At 33.1% G+C, this 26,270-nt stretch overlaps 1 protein-coding gene and 1 pseudogene across 1 annotated transcript in view; both read right to left on the reverse strand.

The window, feature by feature from the left end:
- The window catches only part of LOC113396031 (alpha-2Db adrenergic receptor), a 467,800-nt gene extending 446,856 nt beyond the window's left edge, over nucleotides 1–20,944 (reverse strand). Inside the window, exon 1 of the mRNA XM_064218765.1 lies at nucleotides 20,792–20,944. The gene's annotated coding sequence lies outside the window, so the exon portion shown is untranslated. The remainder of the gene's footprint in view (nucleotides 1–20,791) is intronic.
- The window catches only part of LOC135194105 (uncharacterized), a 55,476-nt pseudogene that overhangs the window by 2,052 nt on the left and 27,154 nt on the right, over nucleotides 1–26,270 (reverse strand).

Consider the following 26,270-nt stretch of genomic DNA (forward strand, 5'->3'; position numbering starts at 1 on the left):
TTAATGAGACTCAATAAGTAGGTTAGAACATTTCATTTCATATTTTTTATTAGTTGTGCGTCCGAACTTCTTGCAGGTAATATTCATTCAAAGTTATATCTCCCACTTGACCCTTGACGGCGGGGCTGATTTACAACATAATTTCCAAAAACCCGTAGTTAGTGAGCGTCTGCGTACGCAAAAAGAGTAGCTTTGGTAAATTGCAAGTCACTTGGACCATTATTTTTGGTTATTAGTTGTCGTTATGAGTAAAAGGAAAAGGTTTTGGAGCTTATTCCACCACACTGCTCCAAATTGGATTGTGATACACATGTGACAAAATCTTATTTAAATTACAAACATGCAGATTTCCCCATTACTGAGCATTGTTTGATGAATATAAAGTAAAAAAAAAATCCGTTATTGTTCCACTGCTGGGCTACGACTTCCTCTCCTTTTGAGGAGAAGGTTTGGATGTAAAGCCTAAAATATTCTAAAGTAATAAAGAAATGGAATTTCTTCTTAAAATATTCTAACGTAATGTGTTAAGTCACTATAAATAAATCTAACACACGCGTTTTAATTGATTCGTGATTCAATTTGTTTTTCTTTTTTTTAATGTATTTGAAGGCGACTTTGATAAATAATTAAAGATTCAGATAAGAAACAATTCTAGTAACGTGATTACTCTTTGCTATATATACATAGTACATACATATATACTGTATTCAGAACATGTTAAGTCACAAGTGTTTTATACTGAAATTTAAATTAAGTTTAATTATTCTGTTTGTAATCAGTGTCGTTCACATACATGTTTGGGACAAATAGGGAGAAACTCACTTAATCTAACATTTGATTTTCTAAGTAGCTCACTAACTACGATCAATAGGTAAACGTTATAAGTACCAGTGAACTTTACTTCGATGATCGGACGAAAACTGAAGTTTGCGATTCAAATCCGGAAAATCATATCTGGATTTTGATTTTAGTTGGTGGTGAGGCTTTGTGCGAATCCTTTGAGGTAAGTACCACCCACTCTTCGTGTAATGTAATTCAATAATAATTCCTATTATTATTTTCCGGTATATAGGATGAGACAACCAGGCACAAGGGACGTAACATCTCACTTCCCAATGTTGGTAGCCCATTGGTTATGCAAGAAATGGTTTAAATTTCATACGGCACCAATGTCTATAAGCAATGATGACCATTGACCATACGGTGGTCCAATTACCCCCCTACTAATATCATAAAAAAATCTCGTACTTTGAGGAGAATTTGTCCCGTGAGTACCAGCCCACTTTGGAACCTCGTGTTGGATCCAAGTCCAACTATTCTGCTTGAATATGACTCTCAGTCAGGATGGTTGCGAGGGATTTTATCTAAAAACGATATGTATATACATTTACATATAGACGTTCAATTAGCTTTGTAGTTTCGCTTGGTTCTTGTAAACATTTACTTTGACAAAGTAACTCACTGGTTTGTAACTTGTTGAATCGTCACTAAATCTATAGAGAACTGTGTATTAATGTATGTAATTTTATGAATTTCCTAGCCGGTACCGACTTTGTACGGGTTTAATTCAAAAGGATATCATTTTCCCGCCTTAAAATTGAAACTTTCATTCATTTAAAATGTCAATGTCAAGATTAACCAGTGAATTATTTTTGCTCTCATTTCTATAATGTAAGGAATTTGCAATTTTATTGATACGTTGATATTCTGTTGACAAATTCAAATTTCTGATGTTTGTTTCAAGTATTGGTGTGATATTTATTTATATTACACGAACTAGTTAGCCGTTAAAACTTATAAACGGCGTTTCATTGTTACGTAATAAAATTTCAATATTATTTCGCTAGCGCTTCGCTATGAGTATGATATATTTGATAGGGGGACATAGCAGTACATAAATTATGGGATCCCGCCTTTTGGCAACATCCCTGAAAATATCTGTAATGGTACCCGCACACATAATGCATATTTATTTTGAGATAACGATAAAAAATCGCTGCGTAAAAAATAAAATTTCAGTTAAACTAATTAATCGGTATCGAGATATATTTATTCAAGTGTTTTATAAACACTTTTGAATATATTTTAATGCCAATCTTGGCAAACGTGCCAGAGACTCATCCGGTGGTTAGTGATTACAACTGCCCATGGACATCTCCAACATTGGAGGGCTTGTAAGTACGTTGCCGGCCTTTGAGGAATAAGTCGGCTCTTGAAGTTGCCCAAGTAATATCAGTTCAGAAAGATCACCAGCGAAAATTCCTTAAAAATCGCGCTGCTGTGGATCATTCATAATTTTACAGGATTGTATCAAACTAGGTTCCGCTGGCAGCGTCGCGCGTGCGAGAACAGAACAGGTATTAGGTAAGTTTATGTGTTAAATCAATGTATAAGTTATGACTGTTGCAATTTGATCCAAATCCTTCCAAACGATTTCGCGTGAATGACTAACAAACATGAAAATAAACAAATATTCACATAAATATAATACTAGTAGAAGTTTCTGAGACAGGTATCCAAGAATCCAGTTATCGAGGGTAACCTCTATATACTTTTACACGAATAATGTATACATTATTCGTGTAAAAGTATAAAGTAATAAAACTTTAGAAACTCGACTTGAACTACTATAAATAAATATAATTGCAGTTTGAGTAGATTTCAAAATAATTGCCTTTTAAAGATAATGTATCAATGTTATTTGAAAATAACCAAAACGAAAAAACTATTATTCATTTTTATTTTTGTAATTCTGGTTATCAGGAAGAGAAAAACTAGGTACAGTATTAAGACATCAAGACAAATCCTAGCATATATTACAATTGCGAAAGAGCTTGTAGTTTTGTCACGTCCTAAATAATATTTCCGAAATAATTTTGGACACTAATATAATTGAATTGGGTGGATTTACGTATGGCATAGTTTAGTGGTAATTGTATTTCTAGTAGAAAATATACTAACTATAAATCCTCGAGTCACAGCACTATTTTCCGTGATAATATCAGACTTCTTTCTTCCAACAAGGCCTAGATCTAGTGTGAGTTTAGTCATGATAGCTACCCTTGACGCACGTTTTGGTACTATATTGAAGCACACTTTATGAACGATGGCATATCGAACGACAACTCTATTATAACGTTATCATATCAATGAAAGGGGAATTTTTAATAGCAATATTGGCATTCAGAGACTAGTGCAAAATCTTAACCACCACGATAGCCACCCTTTTTACATAATACTAGCAACTCGGCCCGGCTTTGCTCGTATATAATAAATATTTTACCATATAGTGCTCGGAATTCATGTAGCTTTCTACCATAACCAAAAAAAATTACAGTTGTAACCTTTGCTTCGGAGATTAACCCTTTCACGCAACAAACATAGCTCTCTACAATATGAATATAGATTTATTTATTGGTTTTTCATTACAGAGTGGTATTTTTAGCAGTGAGATTCGAAATTGTACTTTTATAGTATATATCGCAAAATATTGGAGAAAACATCACCGTGCTCATAGTTCTTTATTAATATCTATGTAGCTTAAGCACATAGGACATACTTACTAAGATCTCAGCCAACTTTTAAAATGACTTCGTTTATATATAAAATTAATCTAACTTTTTATGAACGAAACATCGTGACATAACATAAAAACAAAAGTATTTCGCCGTAAGACCGTAACAGGCGAAAATTTAGTAGAGTCAGCTATCAGACAGTTAAAAATAAAATTCTGTTCTTTATACAGAGTGTCGAGATATATAGTTATAGCATATTTACATCACAAAAGACAAATTACGTCTCAATGTTGGCAGCAATGTAAAAGTCGGGGTCTTGCCAAATACATCCAACATTGGAAACGTTTACAAGTAAATTCGCTTATCTTTTCATAGTTTATATGACTTTACTGGGAATAGTTTTTGCTTATCTTATTATTATAATAGATTCGATTTGTGGAGGTTTTCTTCTCGATTTTATTTATTTAGAAGATTGACTATTATATGGAATGGAACTTCCTAGCGTCTATGATATCTCCCCATTTTAATGCCGTCTCCTGTCACGGTATACGGATCGATCAAAGTCTTAAATAGTGCCACTAGATGAGTCAAATACATAGCATGATGGGCACAAAATAAAAAAAATTAACATTGTTAATTTGCCTGAATAACAAATTGAATTGCCTGAATAAGAAATTTGGTAAACACTAAAAAGCATTATAAGGTGGACATAAAGCGTACGGGCAACTGGGGCACCTGATGGTAAGTGGATTATAAGATTTGCCGCCATTCACATTGGCGCTATAGGAAATATTAACCTTACACCTTACACCGTGCCATCAACTTTGGGGACTAAGATGTTAAGTCCCATAACACAAAATATGTATTCCCATTTATTCTTCTTCATAGATTCGCCAAAATATGACTAATATATTCAGACTGAAAATTGTAGGCTGAAGGAGGATAAAAAGTATTGATATAAGTTTTTCAGTCCAAATATCCTGAAAAACTTATATCAATACTTTTCATTGAGTACGAATTAAATTAAGCCGTTATGGTCCTATAGTTATCACACGTAAATCTTTGGAGCCAGCATTCAACCAGTTTTAAAAGGAGCTAACAATCTTCTTGAGAGAGCAGATCTTTCAGTGGTCAGACATTTGATCACCGAATGTGGTTAAAAATTGGCACCATGATTGTAAACACTGGAAGAATGAATGTCTATCTACCACATAATATGTGATTTTTTTTATAGTTTCGGAGTGACACTTGAATCGATAGTCAAAGAACATCACTAAATTTTTAAAAGTATTTTTAGAAAACACAAACTAATATATCACTTACAAAGAAAATTCAATTACAATCTGATGCTCTCCATCACTCCTCAGGATAAGTCCGTAAGCCAAGTAATGTCCGCAATTCGTTTGACCCCTAAGTGGGTCAAGCACGCTAATTGTAAATGGCCGACTTAAAGAATGATATATTGCATTTCATAAGATGTATACGGGTATAAATGAGAACAGAGAACTGCTATCAGTCAGCGGCCAGCGAAACATCAAGGAATATTTATTTTCTACCGCACAAATAGACGTATTTTATACGACTAATACTTTTCAGAGGCAAATAAGTAATAAACATTTCTTTTATGATATAAGTTGGCGGATGGGCCACCTGGTGGGAAGTGGTCACCATCGCTCATAGACTGCTCACTGAAAGAAACATTAACCATTCCTAACGTCGCCAATGCGCCACCAACAACGGGAACTAAGATGTTATGTCCCTTATGTCGTTACACTGGCTCACTCATCCTTCAAACACAACAATATTGAGTACTGCTGTTTGGCAATAGAATATCCGATAAGAGGGTGGTAGCTACCCAGACGGGCTTGCTCAAAGCCCTACCACCAAGTAAAGAAACTACTATACCATATTTTATACGGTTTAACATATACGTGCGCAATCGTATATAAACAAATCAATACATATGTAAATTAGTTAGTAGTTATAGGAAACGTTTTCGTAATCTTTAACTGACATCAGAATAAGGTGAAGCATGAAAAAAATCTCATAACAGCAGTTGCATATTTCTAATTTTAAGTTATATATCATAGTTTTCTCTGAGTGTCTCTTTCGAAAAAAATATTTATGATATTGTCATAATATTGTGCTAATGGGTAGACAGACTGGCAAATGCGCAAACTGATGGCGAATGGTCAACTATAGACATTGTTAAGAAATATTAACCATTCCTTACACTTGTGCGCTACCTACCAGTACCTTGTGCCCTTATTTACACCAGCTCTTACCCTTCAAATCGGCACAAAACTATTGCTGATTGGCAGCAGAATATGTAATGAGATGCACCAAGTACACTTATGATTGTGCGAAGAAAAATGGCAAGTTGCATTCAAAAATTACCAACTAGTTTATCTGTATATCTTGATATTAAAGATACGATAAATATTTACACGTCTTGCCGTAAATTTCGGCCAATTTTCTCATTGATAGGCAATTATTTTTTTGCGTGTTTCGTACAAATTAAATTGTACCCGTACGCTTGTTTTAATGAATCAACATTTGGTTTTCATTATTATTTAATCCTTTGAAAGCGGAAGAACCAAAAATGGTCGACTATTTCATGGTTTTATCAAATAAAAAATATACTTTATTTAAAACATTTTTTAATAACAGTACAGGAAATATTATACCTATCAACAATTATCCAAATAACAATAGATGACAATAACATTTTTATCGGTGGTATCATCAGATATTCTACCACCAAACAGCAGTACTCAATATTGGTGTATTCCTTGTTGAAGGGTGAGTGTGCCAGTGTACAGTACAGGCACAAGAGACATAACATCTTAGTCCCCAAGTTTGGTGCATTAGCAATGTGAGGAATGGGTAATATTTCTCAAAGTGCCATTGGCTATGGCCGTGGTGACCACATACAATCTGGTGACAGATTTGCTCATCCGCCAACCAGTGTCATAAAAAACTCTCTAAGCACTTATTCTTATTCCAAAATGACATGACTAGCAAGATTTCGACGAGTATTTTTTTTTCACTGCTAACTTGCATACATCGAACAGCTCATCTGAACTGTCTACGGAAAACCTCCTAACTTTTACTGACGACCTGAGTTGTTTGTCTACCCATGACCTCAAAAGACTTAAGAACATTAGACTAATACGGTTAGCAAATCACTATGATATTATGCTATGGATGTAATATATTTTTTAATATTATATTATATTGCTAATTTAAGCATACCGACATAAATTATTCCCAAACTCTCGTCTCAAACTTCAAGATTACAATTAAAACTGTAAGTGTGTAAAGATACTCTAAATTACTGAGAAATACAAATGGAGGGATATCAGTTATCTACTTAGCTGTCCAAGCCGCGTATTCGACAAAGATGATTCTATAAAGATAGAATTAAAGAAGGGAATTTCTATTCCCACCCCAAATTCCTCATTCCCAAGAAAGACCACATACAGTATTTCTGGTCTGGAGTTTCTATATTGTGAATATACCAGTTCAAATAATAAAAAATGTTTCATAAAATAAAAGACAAATTTTAAATATTTTATTTTTTAAATGCCTTTTGTTAGACGAATACCAAAAATGGAAGTTTTCATGGGTTCATGTGTGGTCTTAATATATCAATAATGAATATTTTTGCTAATTAGAAGATAATGAAATATTCATATATATATGAATGAATAACAGAATTTCAAATTCTTTATCAGTACCCAAATTTGAAGTTACTGACTCTTTTTTATTAACTGTGTTTAAAAATAGAATCAGTGTAAATTTCTCAACAATGTCTGAAACCGCAACCATCCGTCAAGGCGCACGGGTTTTAACCAATGGTCCATTTCGACCCGTGTGGTGTATTTGTCTCTATTGAAACACTCGGTACCAGCGTGGTGGAATAAACTCCTACCGTAATTATCTCGAAACCTTCTCCTCAAAGCTGGAGGAGGTCTTAGCCTAGAAGTGGATTTTTTTTTTACTTTTATTATTTTCTTCGTAACATGCAGATCTCCTTAAAAAGTATACTCGGCCGAACACAAGATTAACGTTTTATTTATAACACAAGCACGTGGTGAGTGCTTATCCAGGTTTGAACGGACAAACTTCTTAAGGATATTCAGTTTCAAAATTTTACTGGAGGACCGCGACTTTTTATTGTAACTCAACTATGAATGTAATCATATAAAATGTTTGATTTATTTAATAAAATATGTTTTGATTGATTGACTTTTTTTTTATTATGTAGTCGAAGGATTAAATATTTTGTATTCACATTTGTTCGTACAACAATTTAAATCAAAGACTAAACAAGACATAAAAGGCTATATATAAATTGATTTTTATATTCAGCCTCCAAGCGCAATCCGCCTATTCATATTGTAAAGTATGAGCGAACAAAAAGTAATTGCTTTGAAATATAATAAATATACTCGTATTTGAATACAGTGCTCATATTTTTATTAAAAATAATGTTTCTATAGCTCATGTAATTTCACTTGGCGGTAGGGCTTTGTATGAACTCGTCTTATTAGGTAACTCGCAGTAATTATCCTTCGGTCTATCAGCAATCATTTGAGTCGTTATAATCAATCTAATTTCGGGTTAGTCGGATATAATTATGAGCACAAATTGGACTAAACTATAAGTTGTTGGCAGAAGATCAGAAACAGACTCAGAAAGTACAAAACTACACTTTATGAAATTGTAAATTCGTTTCTCAAAATTGTGAATGATGGAAATAGGTTTGTAGAATTATATTTGACTTTATTTGTGGTAGATCTCCGTAGTAGGGCTGGTTAGGTACTACCACTTCTCGGGTATTGTGTTCCGGTGTATAAGGACTCGCCCTCACTCAACAGCCAGTGTAAGTAGAGCTTTGGATTCAGTATAACAAAATACATGTCCCTTGGTCATACAATAAGCGACTCAACATCATGACATAAATATCAATACAAAGAATTTTTTTGCTAAGCCCGGCTACCGTTTAAGCGCCTCAACAACTACACTTTGCCGTGAAAGCAATTCAGCGAACGTATTTTTTCCTATATCCTCCTTGGATTTGCATCTGGCAGGCAGAAAGCCTTTCCGTAAAGTTCAAACACTGCACATACCCTAAATAAATAGGATAAAGGTTACTAAATTGAAATAAGATGACTCTTTCGTCTAAAGTATACGTAAACTGGCTATAAAATGTTCTTTTTTCAAATAATATATGAATACGACGAGCAAAGGGGCCATATTGGTGCTACTAGAAAACTTTGCCATTTTTACATCGCCAATGCACAACCAACCTTGGGAGCTAAGATGCACCAACCTTTGTGCCTGTTACATTGGCTCATTCATCTTTCAAACCGGAACACAAAATATTACATATTACTGTTTGGCGGTAGAATATCTCATGTGACACCTACCCAGACCGGCTTGCACAAAGCTCTACTATATGAAAAAAATAACCACTAATTGACTTGCTTCGAAATTCTTCTTAAATTTTTTGAATTGGTAGCAATTTTGAAGGTGTTTGTAAGAGCCTTCGAAAGTTTAGTATATTATGATGTTTGAGCTAGTTGAATAATATATCCAATAAATTTGTTCTCGTGGAAAAAAACATGTATAATTCTAAATTATTAACGTAGGTTACTGTGTCTCTCGGGGTATTTTCCGAGCTCACCCCATTTATATACGAGCATGCCCCAGTTAGGGGTCAAACAAATTACAGGATCTCAGTGGCTTAGTGGCGTTATCTCGTCGATTTATTTACGGAATCATTTTAAGCTGTGCAATATTGATTGCAATCAATGAGCTGTCCAAACGCTGTGTACAGAGCATTTTTATTAATACTAAACTACTCGACTGCATAGTTTCAGTTAGTCCTTTGTGGGGCTCATGTATGGCTCAAGTTTTCCAGTTAAAAAAAAGAGGACTTAGTTGCTAAATTGAAGAAATATTAAGAAACCTTTATGTGCGAGATGTAATTATAAAATTAATAATATGAACTCACTAATTGTTAACGATTTATGTAACGACTAGTTTGAACTTGCGGCTCTGCCCTCGTATTATGTTCGTAGGTCAATTCTTCTTTAATATTAATAATATATAGATCATAAATTTAGATTAGACGCCGAGATAGCTCTCTTTTCAACTGAGGAAGCCGTGCTAAGTCAGGAGTGGAGAACGGTAGGATGGAGTGGAGGTATATACAAAGTGTGGCACGTACGAAACGTGTCGATTTTGGTCATCTCAAAATTCTAAATGGGTTTAGATCTGATATAACCCGATCACCCCTCGATCCTGAGTTTCTTATAAATATTTCTCTTGAAACTCAGTAAATAACATTGGTACGTTTTATTAATACACGTAACCATTAAGTGTTTGCATTTATTTTCGGAAGAATCTCATTTCGTACTGTAATATATATAGTTTTCGAATGGTTTACGCAGAGATTTACTCGTAGTCATAAAGTCCTCTATCCTATATTTCACGTCAATTGTCTAGACAAGGCTGTTGGTTGGTCAAATTAGGTTTTTATGAGACTATATACAGGTGGCTCGTAAAAAGTTGAAGACAAAACGCCCCTAAGCCAGGATTAAGGTTTTTCAGTCAAATAGAACTTTGCCCTCTTTGTGTACGCGTACTCGTAAAGATTATTCTTATGAAATTAAAATATATTTTTCTAAAGAAGTCTCTTACAAGAACTTTTGATATTTCATGTTATAGATAATAATTACGTTATATCAATTAGGGATACCGCATATAAACGCGTTGCGCCTTACGACGTCGTAACGTGGGCGACGTTGCAAGTTGTAAAATTCACATCACGACGTCGTAACAATGAATGGCGTAAATTTCTTGCAGTGTTTGTGGTCGGCGGTAACTTATTATGAGGGGGCTAATTTTCACGTCAGCATAATTAAAAAAAAAAACAATTATAAGATAATATCTCACATTTGGAGAGTTCGTGCGCAGAAACAACGACAAATTTATCGATATCTGGGCAAAGCCAAAAAAACTCATCAAAGAATACTCGGATCGAAATATATAAAATAAAATTATAACAACAAAAAAAAACGGACTTCAATTGAGAAAATAAATTCAAATAGTATACGATCCAATAACGTCATTTAGTCACCCTCAAAGTAATATTATTCCTTCAAATTTAAATGCTAGAAAAAAGTATATGTAAATCAACTCAAATAAAAGATTTTCAAAATCGTCTCATTAATGACGTACTACAAATAACAAATATTAAAACAAAATATTCGAATCGAGAACCTCCTTTTTATAAGTCGGATAAAAAAATAGGAGATTAAATACTCCTTACACAGAATAGCCACCGGGAATGCTATCATATATATCGACTAAGTCAAGAATAATGGATGAAGTGGTCCTTAATAAAGCAATCTTAAACTTATCCCATAGCGTCCGCGTTATTTATCATTGGATAAGTTTATATAATTGTCTTATCTTAGCTACCGACAAAAGTTAATGTTTTGAGTTTTAATGACAAATGTCCCCTGTACTACGTTTTTATTAATATTTTATTTTACGTTAAAAATTAATTAATTAATAGCGATAAAAAAAAAGTATCCTTCACTATGTGATTTTGAAATAACGATTGTGTCTCGGAATATAATTCCGTTATAATATTATAGGTGTACATAATCATATACATAAATGTCCCACTGTTGGGCAAAAAACTCTTGAAGACATAAAATATATCACGGCTTCTTATGCCTACAGATAACCCCCCACAAACAAACCTACAAACATAGATACGTCAAAATTTTATATTGCTCCCATTTTCATTTTGGCATGTATTTTTAAAACAAACAGTAAGTAATTATTCCAACTACCTCGTTGGTTAGATGTAATGGCACAGAGTCCGAGCCCTTGGTTCAGTAAAAGGTAATGAGTGTTTCTGTCAAAAAATGTTCAGTAAGAGTAAGGTATTTGAAATTTGGAAGTGTCTCACGTGCCTTAAATCGCACATAAAGCCGTTGGTCCTGCACTGCTTGGAGATTGGTTGTAGTGACCAAAATCGGTCAAGATGACATCATCATCATGACCAAATATCCCAAAACTGGACAAAGACCACCTCATCTCTTGAAATTATGGAAAGATATATACCATTTAACAGGAGGATAATCAAACTCCAGTGACATCAAAACATGTGTCAGTCATCCCAAAAAAAAAATACCAAAACATTTTTTCTTGAAATTTCTTCAAGCAATTGAACCCGTGACCCTTGATAATAAATAACGCTTGTATCAAGAAACGCATCATGCGTTTCCTCTTCTTTGTATTGCAATCAGACATTTTTTACGACGACTTTATTCAATGCGAGTTAACGAGATCATTTGACGGCTTGAGACTGCTAAAACCGCTCGGCAAGCGTCAATTGAGACTCAAATTAAATTAAAGGAGAGCATCCAGGGCAGTAGTAAAGTTTACTATATTTAATTCAATATTCTGTCAGCCACGAGCTCAACACCTTTACATATGTTAAGGCACTGAAGTTTCAAACCGACAAACTAAACTATAACTGCTATTATGCTTAACAGAAAAACTCTTCCTTGATCCGATATTTTAATCTAGAACTTGACATCTGCAGCTTTGCTAGTCATTAAACTACCAAGGCATATTTGATTACATTTTTATAGAATTGTTAGACGGACAAGCCAATATCACCAGTGCTCATAGACATTGGCACCGTGGGTAATTTTAACCATACCTTACATCGCCAATGTATAACCAACCTTGGGCACTGAAGTGGTCGCTTGTGTGTTCAATGACCTTTCAAACCTTGCTCCTTATACATCTAATTAAACGATTACAATCCTTTGCATCATGAAATATTAAATACTTCATAATAACCAAATGTTTGCTAACAAAAATAATCCGGAAATATGTTCAAACCAGTGCGAAAAACAATGTCTGTTGAAGCCATGAATAGCATCTAGCTTAAGTATATATTATAACTATTTGTATATGAAAAGTTTTAGCATATAATTTGCATAGTTTCACGAACTATCCTCAGTGTTACCGTTAGTTGTTAACCAAGTTAAATATTTTACTAACACTTTCCCGGTTGCGCCGCTGTAGCTCAGTGGATAAAATCTAGACGAAAGGACATGAAAGGTGATCAAATTAAATTAAAACATACTTAGTATTGTTTATTTTCTTGTTCTTAGAGTTCTTTTAGAGGAAAAACATCAAAAAATACAAATTAGATAATGTTTGTTAATTTTATTTTATTGAAAATTAATTAATTTAACTTCGATGTGAATAAATCTATATATATTTATTTAAGAGAACATGATTGTACGTTAAGTTTTTATTTATTTATGACTTCAGTTCGTCCATATATTTTTAGTTCTGAAATTTCTTAAGTCTTTTTTTATGCTATAGTTGGCAAACGAGCAGGAGGCCCACCTGTTGGAAAGCGACTACCGCCGCCCATGGCCTCCTGCAACAGACGTCTTGCGGGTACGCTGCCAGCCATTACTTTTATATTGCTATTACATTTTGACTTTGCGCAAGCCCGTCTGAGTAAGAACAACCCACTCATCAGATATTCTATCACCAAACAGCAGTACTCAGCATTGTTGTGCTCCAGTTAAAGTATGAGTGAACCGGTGTAACTACAGGTATCAGGCGTATAATATCTAAATTCCCAAGGATGATGGCGGAACGGTTAATATTTCTTTGTCATTGTCTAAAGGTCGTGGTGACCACTTACCATCTGGTGGCCAATTTTTCCGTCCACTTATATACAAAACATAATCGTTAATAACAATAATAATTGATATAATAAAATAAAACTAAACATCATATAAAGACATATGCGTCGTTCTTTTAGAGCGGATTCCACTAGCAGAAATCTTTTTATCCATTTTCAATAACCGATCGTTTTTGAATTGCGAGTAACGAGCCTTTAAAAACGTTCCTGCAAGTTTTTACGTCACACTTACTTCGTAAGATACGAACCCTTTTTTATAAAAACGCTTTCGAATTCATATTCATGGATACCATCCGAAATAGTAAGCAATACGAACTGTTTCTTGAATAAGCTAACCGAGCATATCGCTTACAATATCTATAATATAAAATAATACAAATTATCCAAACTTTGTCCCAATGTTGGTGGTGCATTAACGATGTAATACAGGATAGTAGTATTTCTAATGGCGAAAATGTCTATGAGTGTTGGTGACCACTTACCATCAGTTGGGTTGTTTGTCAGCCTGCCTACCTATTTTAAAAATACAGCAATATGAAAGTAACATCCGCAGTTATTTTTAACTTTGCCGATTAATAAATTCAAGGCTAATACTACTTGATTTCCAGGCAGTTGTATTTAACTAATATAACTTTTTATTTTAAATGTTGAAAAAAGAGTACTGAGTTTGTTGCCGGTTCCTCTGGGTAGAACCTAAATTTAGAATTCCGAACCGGTGGTAGCTTCACTTAATATAGTTTGTAAAATGACGATTAAAAAGTGCTGGTAAAAACCTACGTAAATAAAGTATATTTTGAACAGCTACATACAATCTAAATTTAACACGAAATCAACCTTGAGCTATTGATACTGCGACCCTTAACAATGTTCTTGTGAAAAATAAACATTTCATTAATTCTCTTGTTTTTTAATGAATATTACTAAAAACGCAATTAAAATTTCCTTTATGTTTCAAGGAAGGTGCTTAAAGACTACGAATAAATATTTGAATTTCATTATTTCAGAACAAACCATTAACGTGAAACCGAAACTTTTCATTCTAATTACGTATATTTTCTTATTCAAATGTCTATAATTGAATTGGAAATAATTATACAATTTATCTAGCTTCACTTGTAAGTAACAAAGGCTTTTAAAAAATCTAGTTAATTCATTTTAGCCGACCTGTAATCATTGTATCGATCTTTCAGTAAACCAACATCAAAATATATTTTATGTAAGTAGACTCGTCCGTGCACGTTTGAATCGTAGTTTTACAAGATTAATTCAAATTTATAGCTATCACCAATACGAATTGTATAGAGTTTACCGATAACTATTGACAGGAGGTAACCGGTGTAGTTACTGTTTTCAATATAAAAGGTGGACGAGGTAATGAGATCCGATGTTAAGTGGTGACCTCTGCCCGTAGACATTTGCGCTAAGAGATATTAACGATTCCGTACATCATATCGATGCGAAAAAGCCTGGGAATTACTTAGTAATATTTATACTTTTAACAAAGATCTATTAATCATTACTAAAATTGCATCAACAAATATATATTCTACATGAACTGTGTAAGTATGTTATAGGGATTTTAAGACGGACGGATTCAATGTGCACGTGAGCGTAGAGCTTTTTATAATAATATATAACCTTCCTTACGCACACATTAATATAATTCTTGGAAATACAACATAGTATGTTTAGCAGAAGCGTACATGAAAATATATCTCTTTTTACTACCGATATGTGAGCTGTTTTCTATCGTTTTACTAAAATTTGTGTATAAATAAGGAATTATTAAGTTAATAGAGTAAATATTTAGACTCAACATGTACAGCCTGTAAATCTACCACTGCAGGGCTAAGACCTCCTCTCCATTTGCAGAGGTTAGCAGCATATTCCACCACGCTGCTCCAATGCGGGTTGGTGGATTTACATGTGGCACAATTTCGTTGAAATTAGACACGTGCAGGTTTCCTCACGATGTTTTCCTTCACCGCCGAGCACGAGATGAATTATAAACACAAATTAAGCACATGAAAATTCAGTGGCGCTTACCTGGGTTTGAACACGTAATCAAAGGTACGTGTTCTAACCACTAGGCCATCTCGGCTCATATGTTTAGACTATTAAAATGTTATTTTTGTAATACATTTTGTGTTTGTAAAACATTCAAATCAAAATATTATTTATTCAAGTAGGCTAATATAAGCACTTTTGAATCGTCATGTTACAGTATTAAATTCATACGTCAAGCGACCACCAGTACTCTTAGTAATCAGTAAATCAGTAGATAGTCTTTTACATCGTAATACAAAATGTATATCAATAAAGCACAATTAAATTTAACATATGAATGATTTTCATGTATTAGACATATTTAAGGAATTAGGATATAATATACGGGTTATTAACATAAAGACCTTAAATATATAGAAATATGAATTAAAAATAGTTACTGTATAAATCTTTACGCGTGGGATGATGGCAAGAATGTTTTCAGCGTTTTCCCGTTGAACCGCAATTCCGATCCTCTGGGCTAAATACGAACCAGTCCTGGAGGCAATAAGGCGAGGTGTTATACTTTTAATGAAGCTTTTTGCACTACTACTCCAAGGGCCAAGTGTTGCGACAGCAAATTAAATTTATAAAATTTATATAAATATCCTGCCTCTAAATTAACGCTGAGTCCACGTTTTTTTTATGAGATTTAAAATTATTAATAAGTTAATTTAAAAATAACTGTGGAATATTATTGTTGAAACGAATACCGTGCACCTGGAAGGATGTATTGAGTTTGCGAAGTAGGAAACTAGGTGTTATTTGCTTTCCTCCTCGCGTCTATACGATTGTTTTTGTATATATAAAAAATATTGTTTTTTACCAAATGTTAAATACTACTACATGAAAATACTTAATTTAAGTAGACACTTAATAAGGACTTTAAATCGTGTTTGCATTAAATACGACACAATTGTATCACTGGTCCGGAATGTAATTTATATTGAAACGAAATGCCTAGAAACTAAGTAGTTCATCAACTCAACGTTTTTTAATAATCTACCAGTTTCCACCAGCAGTTTCACCCCCGTTGGGGTATTTAAAGGGCGACTATTATATACCCTATAACTTTTATTATAAATATTTTGTATACAGAATTTCAAAACTCAATTTCACATTTATAATATAACTAGCTACCCGCCCCGGCTTCACACTAAACACCGGGTACAATAAAGATCCCAACTTTTAGATTGAAGAACAATCATAAAAAAAAAATATCTTTGATTATATTTTTCTATGCAATAATAAATTAACAAAGTAACTATGTATTATGTACTTTCGTCCAAATAGTATTTGATCTTCGGTCTAACTGGGGACGTGAACGTAAAAGCGATCAATTCTCTAATTCTTATCATCCGGGACCACACTCTGACTTGACCGGAGATGGTTTGAGCGCAAGAACCACCGCTTTACGTGTATTTCGAAACACGGAAGTTTAACACCGCCATCTTTCACAGGGCATTTACATAGAATTAGAGACGAAACCGCAAGCTATGCCATTTATATATGTAGCTAGTAGACCAGTAAGATATCATTATATTTAACAAATTATAATTATAATAAATGTAATATTATTATGTTAAATGCACTAGCGAAAACCGTGATCGTCCAGTGAATATTAACCGTAAGCTACGTGGTCAAATCCAGGCAAACACCACAAAGTTTTCGTGTGCGTAAATATCAAAATTCATATCGCGCTGATTCTGGTGATCGCAGAAAAATATCGTGTGAAAATACTTATTTCGGATGTAATTCTAGCACACGTGTACCTACCAGCCAACATTAAAACAGCGTGGTGTTTTTTTGTGTGAACAGGCAAATGGGTCACCTGATGGTAACTAGACACCATCGCCCATAAGCATTGGCGCTGAGACAAGACCAATGCGCCAACAATCTTGGGAACTAAGATTTTATGTCTTTTGTGCCTGTACTTACACTATAGGTCGTATTCTACTGAGTTTCTTGACGGTTCTTCTAGGTAGAATCTACATTCAAAAATTGTGGTAGATTTACATTTAATCTTGTAATAAGACGATTTAAAAGAGATATTATGAAGGGACTTAACATCTTAAAGTCCCTTGTGACTTTAGATACATTGGCTCAATCATCCTTCAAACCAAAACACAACAATATTCCTACCCAAAAGGCTCATTTTACTTTCAATATTGTTTTAAAATACATAATAAACGCAAAAATAATTGTAATGTATTCCGACAATTGAAAAATTATAATAACTGTAAATGAGTTATTTAATTGGCCTTATTTCATTTTATATTTTATAGTCAAGCTTGATATATTTGTTTACAAATTATTTAAAATACCATTTAAATAAAGTTCGAACGTGACTGACTCATCATGATAACTCCGTCAACATAGGTCCGACACACTTGAAATTTAACAAAGTCACTAGAAAGGAATTTCAACTTCAGGTGGTCATTTTGTAGGAATTCTACCCGTACGAAGTCGGGACGCGCATCAATATATAAATAGACAAAAATAGCGGTAAATTTGCCGAATCTCGTCTCCACCTTAAAATTACGTCAATTTTTTTTCTATCGTTCTTTGCCTAGTATGTAGAATCCTAAGTAATGTTAAGGAGGCGCGTGGTTATGGACCTCTAAAAAAATTATAACAGTAATAATAAGGTTAGGTTACATTTGTCGAATCACGGCTCCACCTCCTAAGAGTTCCTACTTTTACCAATTTTACCCTCTCAGTCTGAGACAGTCTTGCCATGCACGTAACGACAGTGCATTTGAACACTCTTGTGAGATGTGAAATATATCCCACAGGCTGGACATACTTTTATCTTTAGGTCGGATTGTACAGATGGACTAAACCTTCTAGAGGAGCTGATAGATCAACGAACAACCTCACAAGAAGTGGCGAAAACTTGGATGTTCCTTTGTCTAACAAACTGGGTACTACGAGCTTGCTTGGCGTTTGAAGTATTGGGCAAGGTGGCGGCATGAAAGTATCCGCAAACACAGATTTCAATGCACTTCGCGGTGGTGAACAGCAGGATTCATCCGCGCATTTTATAACCTGTAAGAAATATTGCGATTCACGGACGTGAACGCTATACCACGCCAAATTTGGTTCTGCTGGATCCTGCATGCTATCTTCGGGTTGCCAATTTGGGAATTTTGATTGCTTAATTTTTTAATAAAAAAAAAAAACAACGCTACGTAACGTGTTATAAGAAAGACCCCCTCCCGTCCCTGTAACGCATCGTAACGTTTTACGAGACACCCCCTCCCCCAAATAGCGTTTCGTAATACTTGAACGCCCCCTTGGCTGTTAGTAATGTGTATCAAAATGTTATAATTATTCAACGCCGACGTTCATAGCGTAAAATATTTTAAGCGGCAATCGAAAATCAGCGTTGGAACCCTACTACCTGACGTCATAGGCTTTTAGTTTGCCAACATAAAAGCGGCTATACTATTTGTGACGTCACATTGCTGGGTAGTGTTTTGTGAGCTGTTTATCATTAATAGTCATTTACAAAGATTACATTACATTACGTATTTACATAAATTAATTACATCATACGTTTATTGATTAAAATAAATTATTTAATATACTTAACATTAAAATTGATTAAATTTTATGCATTCAATAAGAAACTGGTTACGTAGGCACACACACACATATTCTACCGCCAAACATCAATAAATGTTGTGTTACGCTTTGAAAGGTTAGCCAGTATTATAACCACAAGAGGCATATCATCTTAATGTTTAGGGTTGGTGGCGAATTGACGGATAATGGGTGGTCATTGTCTCTTACAATACCAATGTCTATGACCAGAGGCACTTAACATCTCACTCAATTATTAATCCATCAAAAAAGAACATATTCCACATTCAAAATTAATATTCTAAGATAATTAAAAAAATAACAACCAACCAGTTCGGAAACAAACAGACCTGAGAATAATCGTCGAAAGAAACTAAGCCTGGTCATATTTTATTTTAAAACAACTAAACACTAACAGAAACTTCGTTAATATCAACTAAACAAGTGTATTATTTGTACAAACTAGTAGTATAGTAATTTTAACAAAACTTTATGTTTAGTTGTGAAACGTTTGATCGGAACTTGTACCTAGGGAGTAATATCAGTAATGTTGTATTCTAGGCACGCCGGTGTGAGAACTGCATTAAAACCAAGACCGGAAAACGATCTAAGATAGTATAAATATCCCGATTGGGAATTGAATCGACGCTCATCAGAGACATGCACTTAAACCAGATCATAATTTCCAAATAACAATTCATAAAAAACACTATTAAAACTGTTTTCATTACAAAAAAGCTTAACACACAATCCGTCAGTAAATGTTACATGTAACGATTCGCCCTTCAAGTTTCGACAAAACCAAACATTTTAAACATCAATTAATTTGCCTAAAAATATTGTTAAAAATAATGCTTCGTTGAACATTGCCGTCTCCTTTCTTCCAATGCCAATTCAATCAAGACAGAAAGAGTTAAATCGATGTATAATTACTCTAAAGCAACGTTCATAATGAAGCTTGTAAAACGATTATAACGTCACAAAACATTACATAAAATGCAAGTTAAAAATTCTTGCATTCTCATACTGTCCTGGTACAAAAGTAATTAAATAAATATCTAGAAAATTCCTTTAATGTTAGCTCTAGTGAATGGCATACCCTTATATGTTATCGTCTTTTAAATTTCCATTTTAATTAAAATTGCGCATCTTACTTAAAATTGCTGTTGAGTTTTTATATAACCGAGCGGTTTATTATATTTAGAAAAATCTATGTTACTATATAAATCATTTTTTAAGGATATATATGTATGTTATTATTGTAGTTGTTATTATAAAACAATACTTTAATACTGTCATAGATATCATGCTTCGGAAAAGGTTTTTGATAAAATAGTAGAAAATGTTATTTACATTTAATATTATATCATTTTCATATTCATATAATAAATCTTGTAAACACATTATAGTATAATGTCTACGTAGTCTTATTCGGATTTAACGCATTTATTTTCGGAAATGACATACAAAATCTATAACGATGATTCTTACGTTTTTAATATTAATCCACGTTTTGGGCAACGCGATAAATATATTAAGACTTACAATGTTAAGTTAAAAAAATGCTGAATTTATTATATTATGATGAAAGAAACCTCATTTGCATCTGAAACCTCATGTCAAATTAATATTCACGTCATTAACTCAAACAGAGTAGAACGTCTCACGTTAGGCAAAATATAATACATACCTAGTTCTATTTTCAAAAATTCTCACAAGAATTATATTTTTAAATTTCGAAGGGAATAAAAAAAGGTTTTATATCTCAATAAATATAGGTACTCAAATACATAGCGAATATCCGCAAAATACTTCGACTGTTCTCTAGGTGCTAGATAAAACAACGTGTACAGACGGACGTAAATGTTATATTTTTAATACTTACGTTATGATTTCAACGATCGAACAACACAAACATCACATCAAAACACAGAAACAACACAAAAGAGGGCACAAGTGAGCACATTTTGTAATTTTATTTTATTTTCTGAGACACGATACCAGGATTGTTGAAAGAGCGTCGTGCGCTCTGAACGACGGCGCGGGAACCACTGGCCATTCGGGATGACTGGGATGCCATCCTAAGTGAAGTTATACCCTTGTAAAAATATATATATTACCTATTTTAATAAAAGTTATTTTTAAAATATTTATGAGCACGTTTTGTTGGAAACAATTGTAAGATACGTTGGTATATTTTTATCGTGACTGAAAGTAGATTTTTAATGTTGTCTAATTTCAATTTAGTATTAACTAAATATTAAATTTCGTTTTATTTTCTTAATAATAAGTATATATCTAAATAACATAAACATATTTGTTATCAAATAAAAATATAAATAATTATTAATTAATTTAAACGATTAATATAAATAAATAATATGGATTTCTACGAGACAAGTTTGACTTTAATATTTTTGCAAATCAACTGCGTACACTTAAGCAAAATAATTTAATCTGGCATCCCTAATCTGAGAAAATGGCGGGAAATGGCGCCTGCGTGGACCCTCCCCGCGGCGCGAAAACTTAGCGCCAATCGAAGTGACGAATTAGGCCTGCACTTGCATCTGCCATTAGCGATCTTTTTTTGTTAATTTTGAGTCATAGACTACAATATATTTCACTTTGACACACACAAGCGTTTTTTTTTTTAATTAATGAAATAAGTTTCGCTAGTTTAGCGTAGTAAGTTAGCATAAATTTTCTATACATAATATACGTAATATATGAAACCTCTTTATAAAAATAGTTTAGTTATTGAGAAATATAAAAACGGCTATATTTTTGAAATATTATGGTTAATTTTACTTAATATTATAATTTTTTCTTTTTTTTTTCATGTATCTTCAAAACATTTCCTTAAAAAGGAGAGAAGGCCAGCCCAGCTGTAGGACATTTACACGCTGTTAAAGTACTCGTAACACTTACAGTACTTTACTTTGAATTTGTTTTAATGTTCATGGTTATGAATTGTATTACTATACAATTATTCTTAAAGTAATTGTTATTATCACAGCTGAGCTTATGCCTCCTCCCCTTTTGAAAAAGTTTGGAGGTTATTTCACCGCTCCGCATCAAATAAAAAAAATAAATAAAGTAACAGCCTAAATATCACAATAGAATAAAATAGCTTTCGCATATACAATATTAATATGTTTTGTTATAAAATAACTTTTGTAGTTAAGTCAATTTATTAAATTTATATGTTTCATTCCTCACATAACTAATACGCCACCAATCCTGAAATCCCTTTAACCCGGAACACAACAATATGCATTCCTGTTTGAAGGTAGAATATGATGAGTGGGTGGCACCTACCCAGGCAGGTTTCTCCAACTCATTCCACCAAGTTTATAATATAAAACTTAAATTATACACGACATAAAATCTAAGTTCCCAAAGTTGGTGACACTTTGGCAATGTAAGGAATGATTAATATTTCTAACAGCGTCATTCTCTATGGGCGGTGGTGACCACTTACCATCAGGTGACCCATTTCCTCACACACCCATATCACACAAAAAAAAATGTATATTTCTGCCAAACTTTTAACTGGCAAAAGGAATATAACTTCAAAAATCTTACAATTTTTACATTAGGAATGGAACGACTTGAACCTTAAAGGTCAGAGGTTTGACCTCATCAAATTAAATAGAGACCCAAAAGTCGCCAGCTATGTCGTATGACATATTGTCACTTTTGAACTGCTAAGTCTAACGATAAATAATATCATTGAACCATAACTTTGACCATACAAAGGGATTCGCTGACTAATTAGCTTAAATAATTAACAAAACCAAAGCAAAAGCGCTTTAATGCTATATAAACAAGACATAACATTACCCTCCTTTATAGCTCCACAGTCGGGTAATAAAGGACTACCTTACTAAACCTTTCAAACTAGATTCAGTTCTTTTAAAAATATTTGAAAACATTTAAGTCTTTTGGCGTTTCCTTTGTATATTTTCTATTTAAAACGTAAAAGATATCCACACAGACAGCGTTTTGAACCTAAAATAAAGCTGGTTAGCCATCTATCATCCGAAGATGATAAATTTATAGTGAGATTAATTTTGAATTAAAATGAGTAGATATTCCAATGGTACGCACGTTCATCTTAATGATTGCGGGTTCAAACTTTTAGCACCAGTAATTAGCACCAGAGCGTTTGTTGTGCTTAAGACGGGGCTGTCTGTACCCTTTATGTCTATGAAAACATTTTGTTAAGTAATGACGCATGAGGTTCAGTAAAACTTCATCTCATTTTGTGCGTATTGTATTGTACGTCGAAACAAGTTAATACTTGTTGATTTTCAGACAGGATTATTTAAATTTAATGGTATTGCATTAACATCATTTTGTATTTAAAATTTGGAATAGAATAACCACTGAGTTTCCTGCTGGCTCTTCTCAGTAGAATCTATGTAATAAATATAATTATTTAAAATAAAGATTCCGTGCTTATAAAGGTCTATTTCAATAAAGTATATTTTGATTTGATTTTATTATTGATGAGAAACAACAATTGACACACCTTCGGTATAAGATCGACTCGTGTTCCGTGAAATATAAACGACATGACTGATTATTTTTTAACGAACCTGTTAATTTCTTTATCTTTAACATCATCTGTCTCGCTCTACTGCAATCTTTGGTAGTGATAAATGAAAAGGGACGGAATTGTGTAACGGAAAGCTGGAGGCGCGTGCTATTTGATTTGACCAATGGGCGCGCGCGGTGTTAAATTGCCGTCATTTGGTACTAACATATTTTTCAAGAGCATTCAGCATTTTATTGCTTATTAACAATATGGGACTACTGTAAGACTTGCCCGTAATTTTAACTGCATGTTAATTTATTGGAATGAAACTCTAATTATGAATTATTGTGATAACGAACGATTTTTATATTTAACATCGAATTTGTTGAATTTGAAGACGTTATATTGTTAAATAATTATTTTATTAACAGTTAATAATTCGTCGATTTACAATTGTTATGTGTAATTAATAAATTTGTATCTGTTATGTTCTTATCATAGATTAAAAAAAAAAAACAAAATCTAAATATTATTAAAAAGTTTTATAATTCCGTTCCGTATTTAAAATGTTTGTACGCAAGACATTAATTTTCCTATTATTCGATTACATAGGTTTAATAACTCTTTTATGGGACAATGTATACGTTTTTAAAACATAATCCCAAATAACGTTCAAAAATATTCAATTGTAAAATTTAAAAGAATCGTTCAGCAACGTTTGTTTGCTAAAGGGTATTACAAAATTAATGATTTTTAGACGATTGCACACCTTGGTAATTAAAAGATCGCTTCCAGGCAATTTCAAATACAAAAAAAAAATTGAAATTGTAATTAACAATTGAGTTTCTTTGGACGGTTCGACTCAGGCCTATGCGTTTATTTCCGAACCGGTCGTAGATTTATGAAAATCAAACGCTTATGTTTAACGGTTCTATATTTAAAAAAAGATTTAACTTGGACTTTGACTTTTAAAAAAATCTAAGAAAAAAAACTATAATTAATATTGTCATCGATAGTAGAGCACTGAATATCAAAACGCAATTATTGAAAAGAGGTGATTGGTGCTAGACTGCCTGATTAGATAGACAATCGTTAAACGCCAATCAGAATTGTGCTGCCTACGTTAAATAGCAAATCAGCACGAGGATCGTTTGTGGTTGAACTCACTAAGCCCGAGAAAACGTATTGGCTTTCAAAGCTAATTATCACACATCAGATATTGCGAGTGTTTTTCTTTTTGTTTTCGCACAAAGGCATAAGAAATGACAGCCTGATGATAAGTTATACGACCTCAACTACGTGATCCAAGATGTTCAATAAATACATATTTATGTAGAAAAGTCTCGTAAATTATAACGTAGAGTTTTATTAATAAAATAAATTTATACTTCGTATAAAGTACACACACAGAAAGTCCACAATATATATAATGCCATCACCACACGAAGTCAATAATATAGATCTTTTTGAAAGAAAAGACAACAATCATTCTATAGACACGAGGAGGAAAGGTAAACTAATGACACCTGGTTTCCGTCTTTGCAAAGTTAACACATCCTTCCTGGGGCACGGTATTCGTTTTTATAATAAAATTTTACTGTCATTTATAAGTTTGTCTATTAAAAAATATAAAAATCATGCCAAAAATACATTATATTTAAGGCATATTATTCAATACAAAATTATTTGACGACCTCCGTGGTCGAGTAGTGTGTACACCGGTTTTCATGGGTACGCCACTCCGAGGTCCCAGGTTCGATTCCCGGCCGATTCGATGTAGAAAACGTTCATTAGTTTTCTATATTGTCTTGGGTCTGGGTGTTTGTGGTACCGTCGTTACTTCTGATTTACCATAACACAAGTGCTTTATAGCTACTTACTTTGGGATCAGAGTAATGTATGTGATGTTGTCCAATAATTATTATTATATTAAATATAAAAGGCGTGGACCTAAAATATACTTTACTGACATACTCTGTAATCAAAATGGTGCAGAAGCATGACTACTGATAGACATTTGCGCTGTAAGAAATATTTATATTGGCACATTGGCGATTGGCGATTGCCACCAACCTTGGTAACTAAAACAGGGCATGCCGTTTATCGTCACGGCGTACGACTCGATCTTATCTCCAAGGTAACAGTTGTCACATCGAAATAATAAAGTATTCATAAAAAACTCATTCACAAAATCGACAGAAATACTACAATGTATTGCAATATAGTTCCTCGTACTATGTAATTTAATTAGTGTTAAAAAGTAACTGCTGTATCTTGCAGATTCTTCACGGTTAAGACTAAATACAGAATGGAAACATTCCTTGGGAATTGACAATTTAAAAAGTCATGATGATTATAACATTTAAAATCACTGTATATATTTTCATTTGAATTTGACTAATATATTAATATACTATTAATAATATTATGTATATTATATTTACTATGCTATGATTTAATATCGAATATTACTTGAAATATCAAAATCATTCGACGAAGTGGTTCTAGTTTAATCCAGATTCCCGTTCCCTGACAGATTTCTGACAGATATGATTAATAAATATTTATTATTGTTATTAATTTCCAATGAATTCAAATATAGGTTTAGTCGAAAAATAATTCTATTATATATACTTGCATTTATATACATAAGAATTATTTACTATTATATAACTATTAACTGGTAAGTTAGTATACAAATGATGATAACGTGAAAGAATGCTAGAAGTATTTCCCCGTCGAATCGCAATTCCGATCCCCTGGGTATAAAATGAACCAGCCCTCCTGTCACCAGTGCTGACGATAAGGCGAGCTGTCTGACTAA

This window comes from Vanessa tameamea, chromosome 24, assembly GCF_037043105.1.
Source record: "Vanessa tameamea isolate UH-Manoa-2023 chromosome 24, ilVanTame1 primary haplotype, whole genome shotgun sequence".
Lineage (NCBI taxonomy): Eukaryota > Metazoa > Arthropoda > Insecta > Lepidoptera > Nymphalidae > Vanessa > Vanessa tameamea.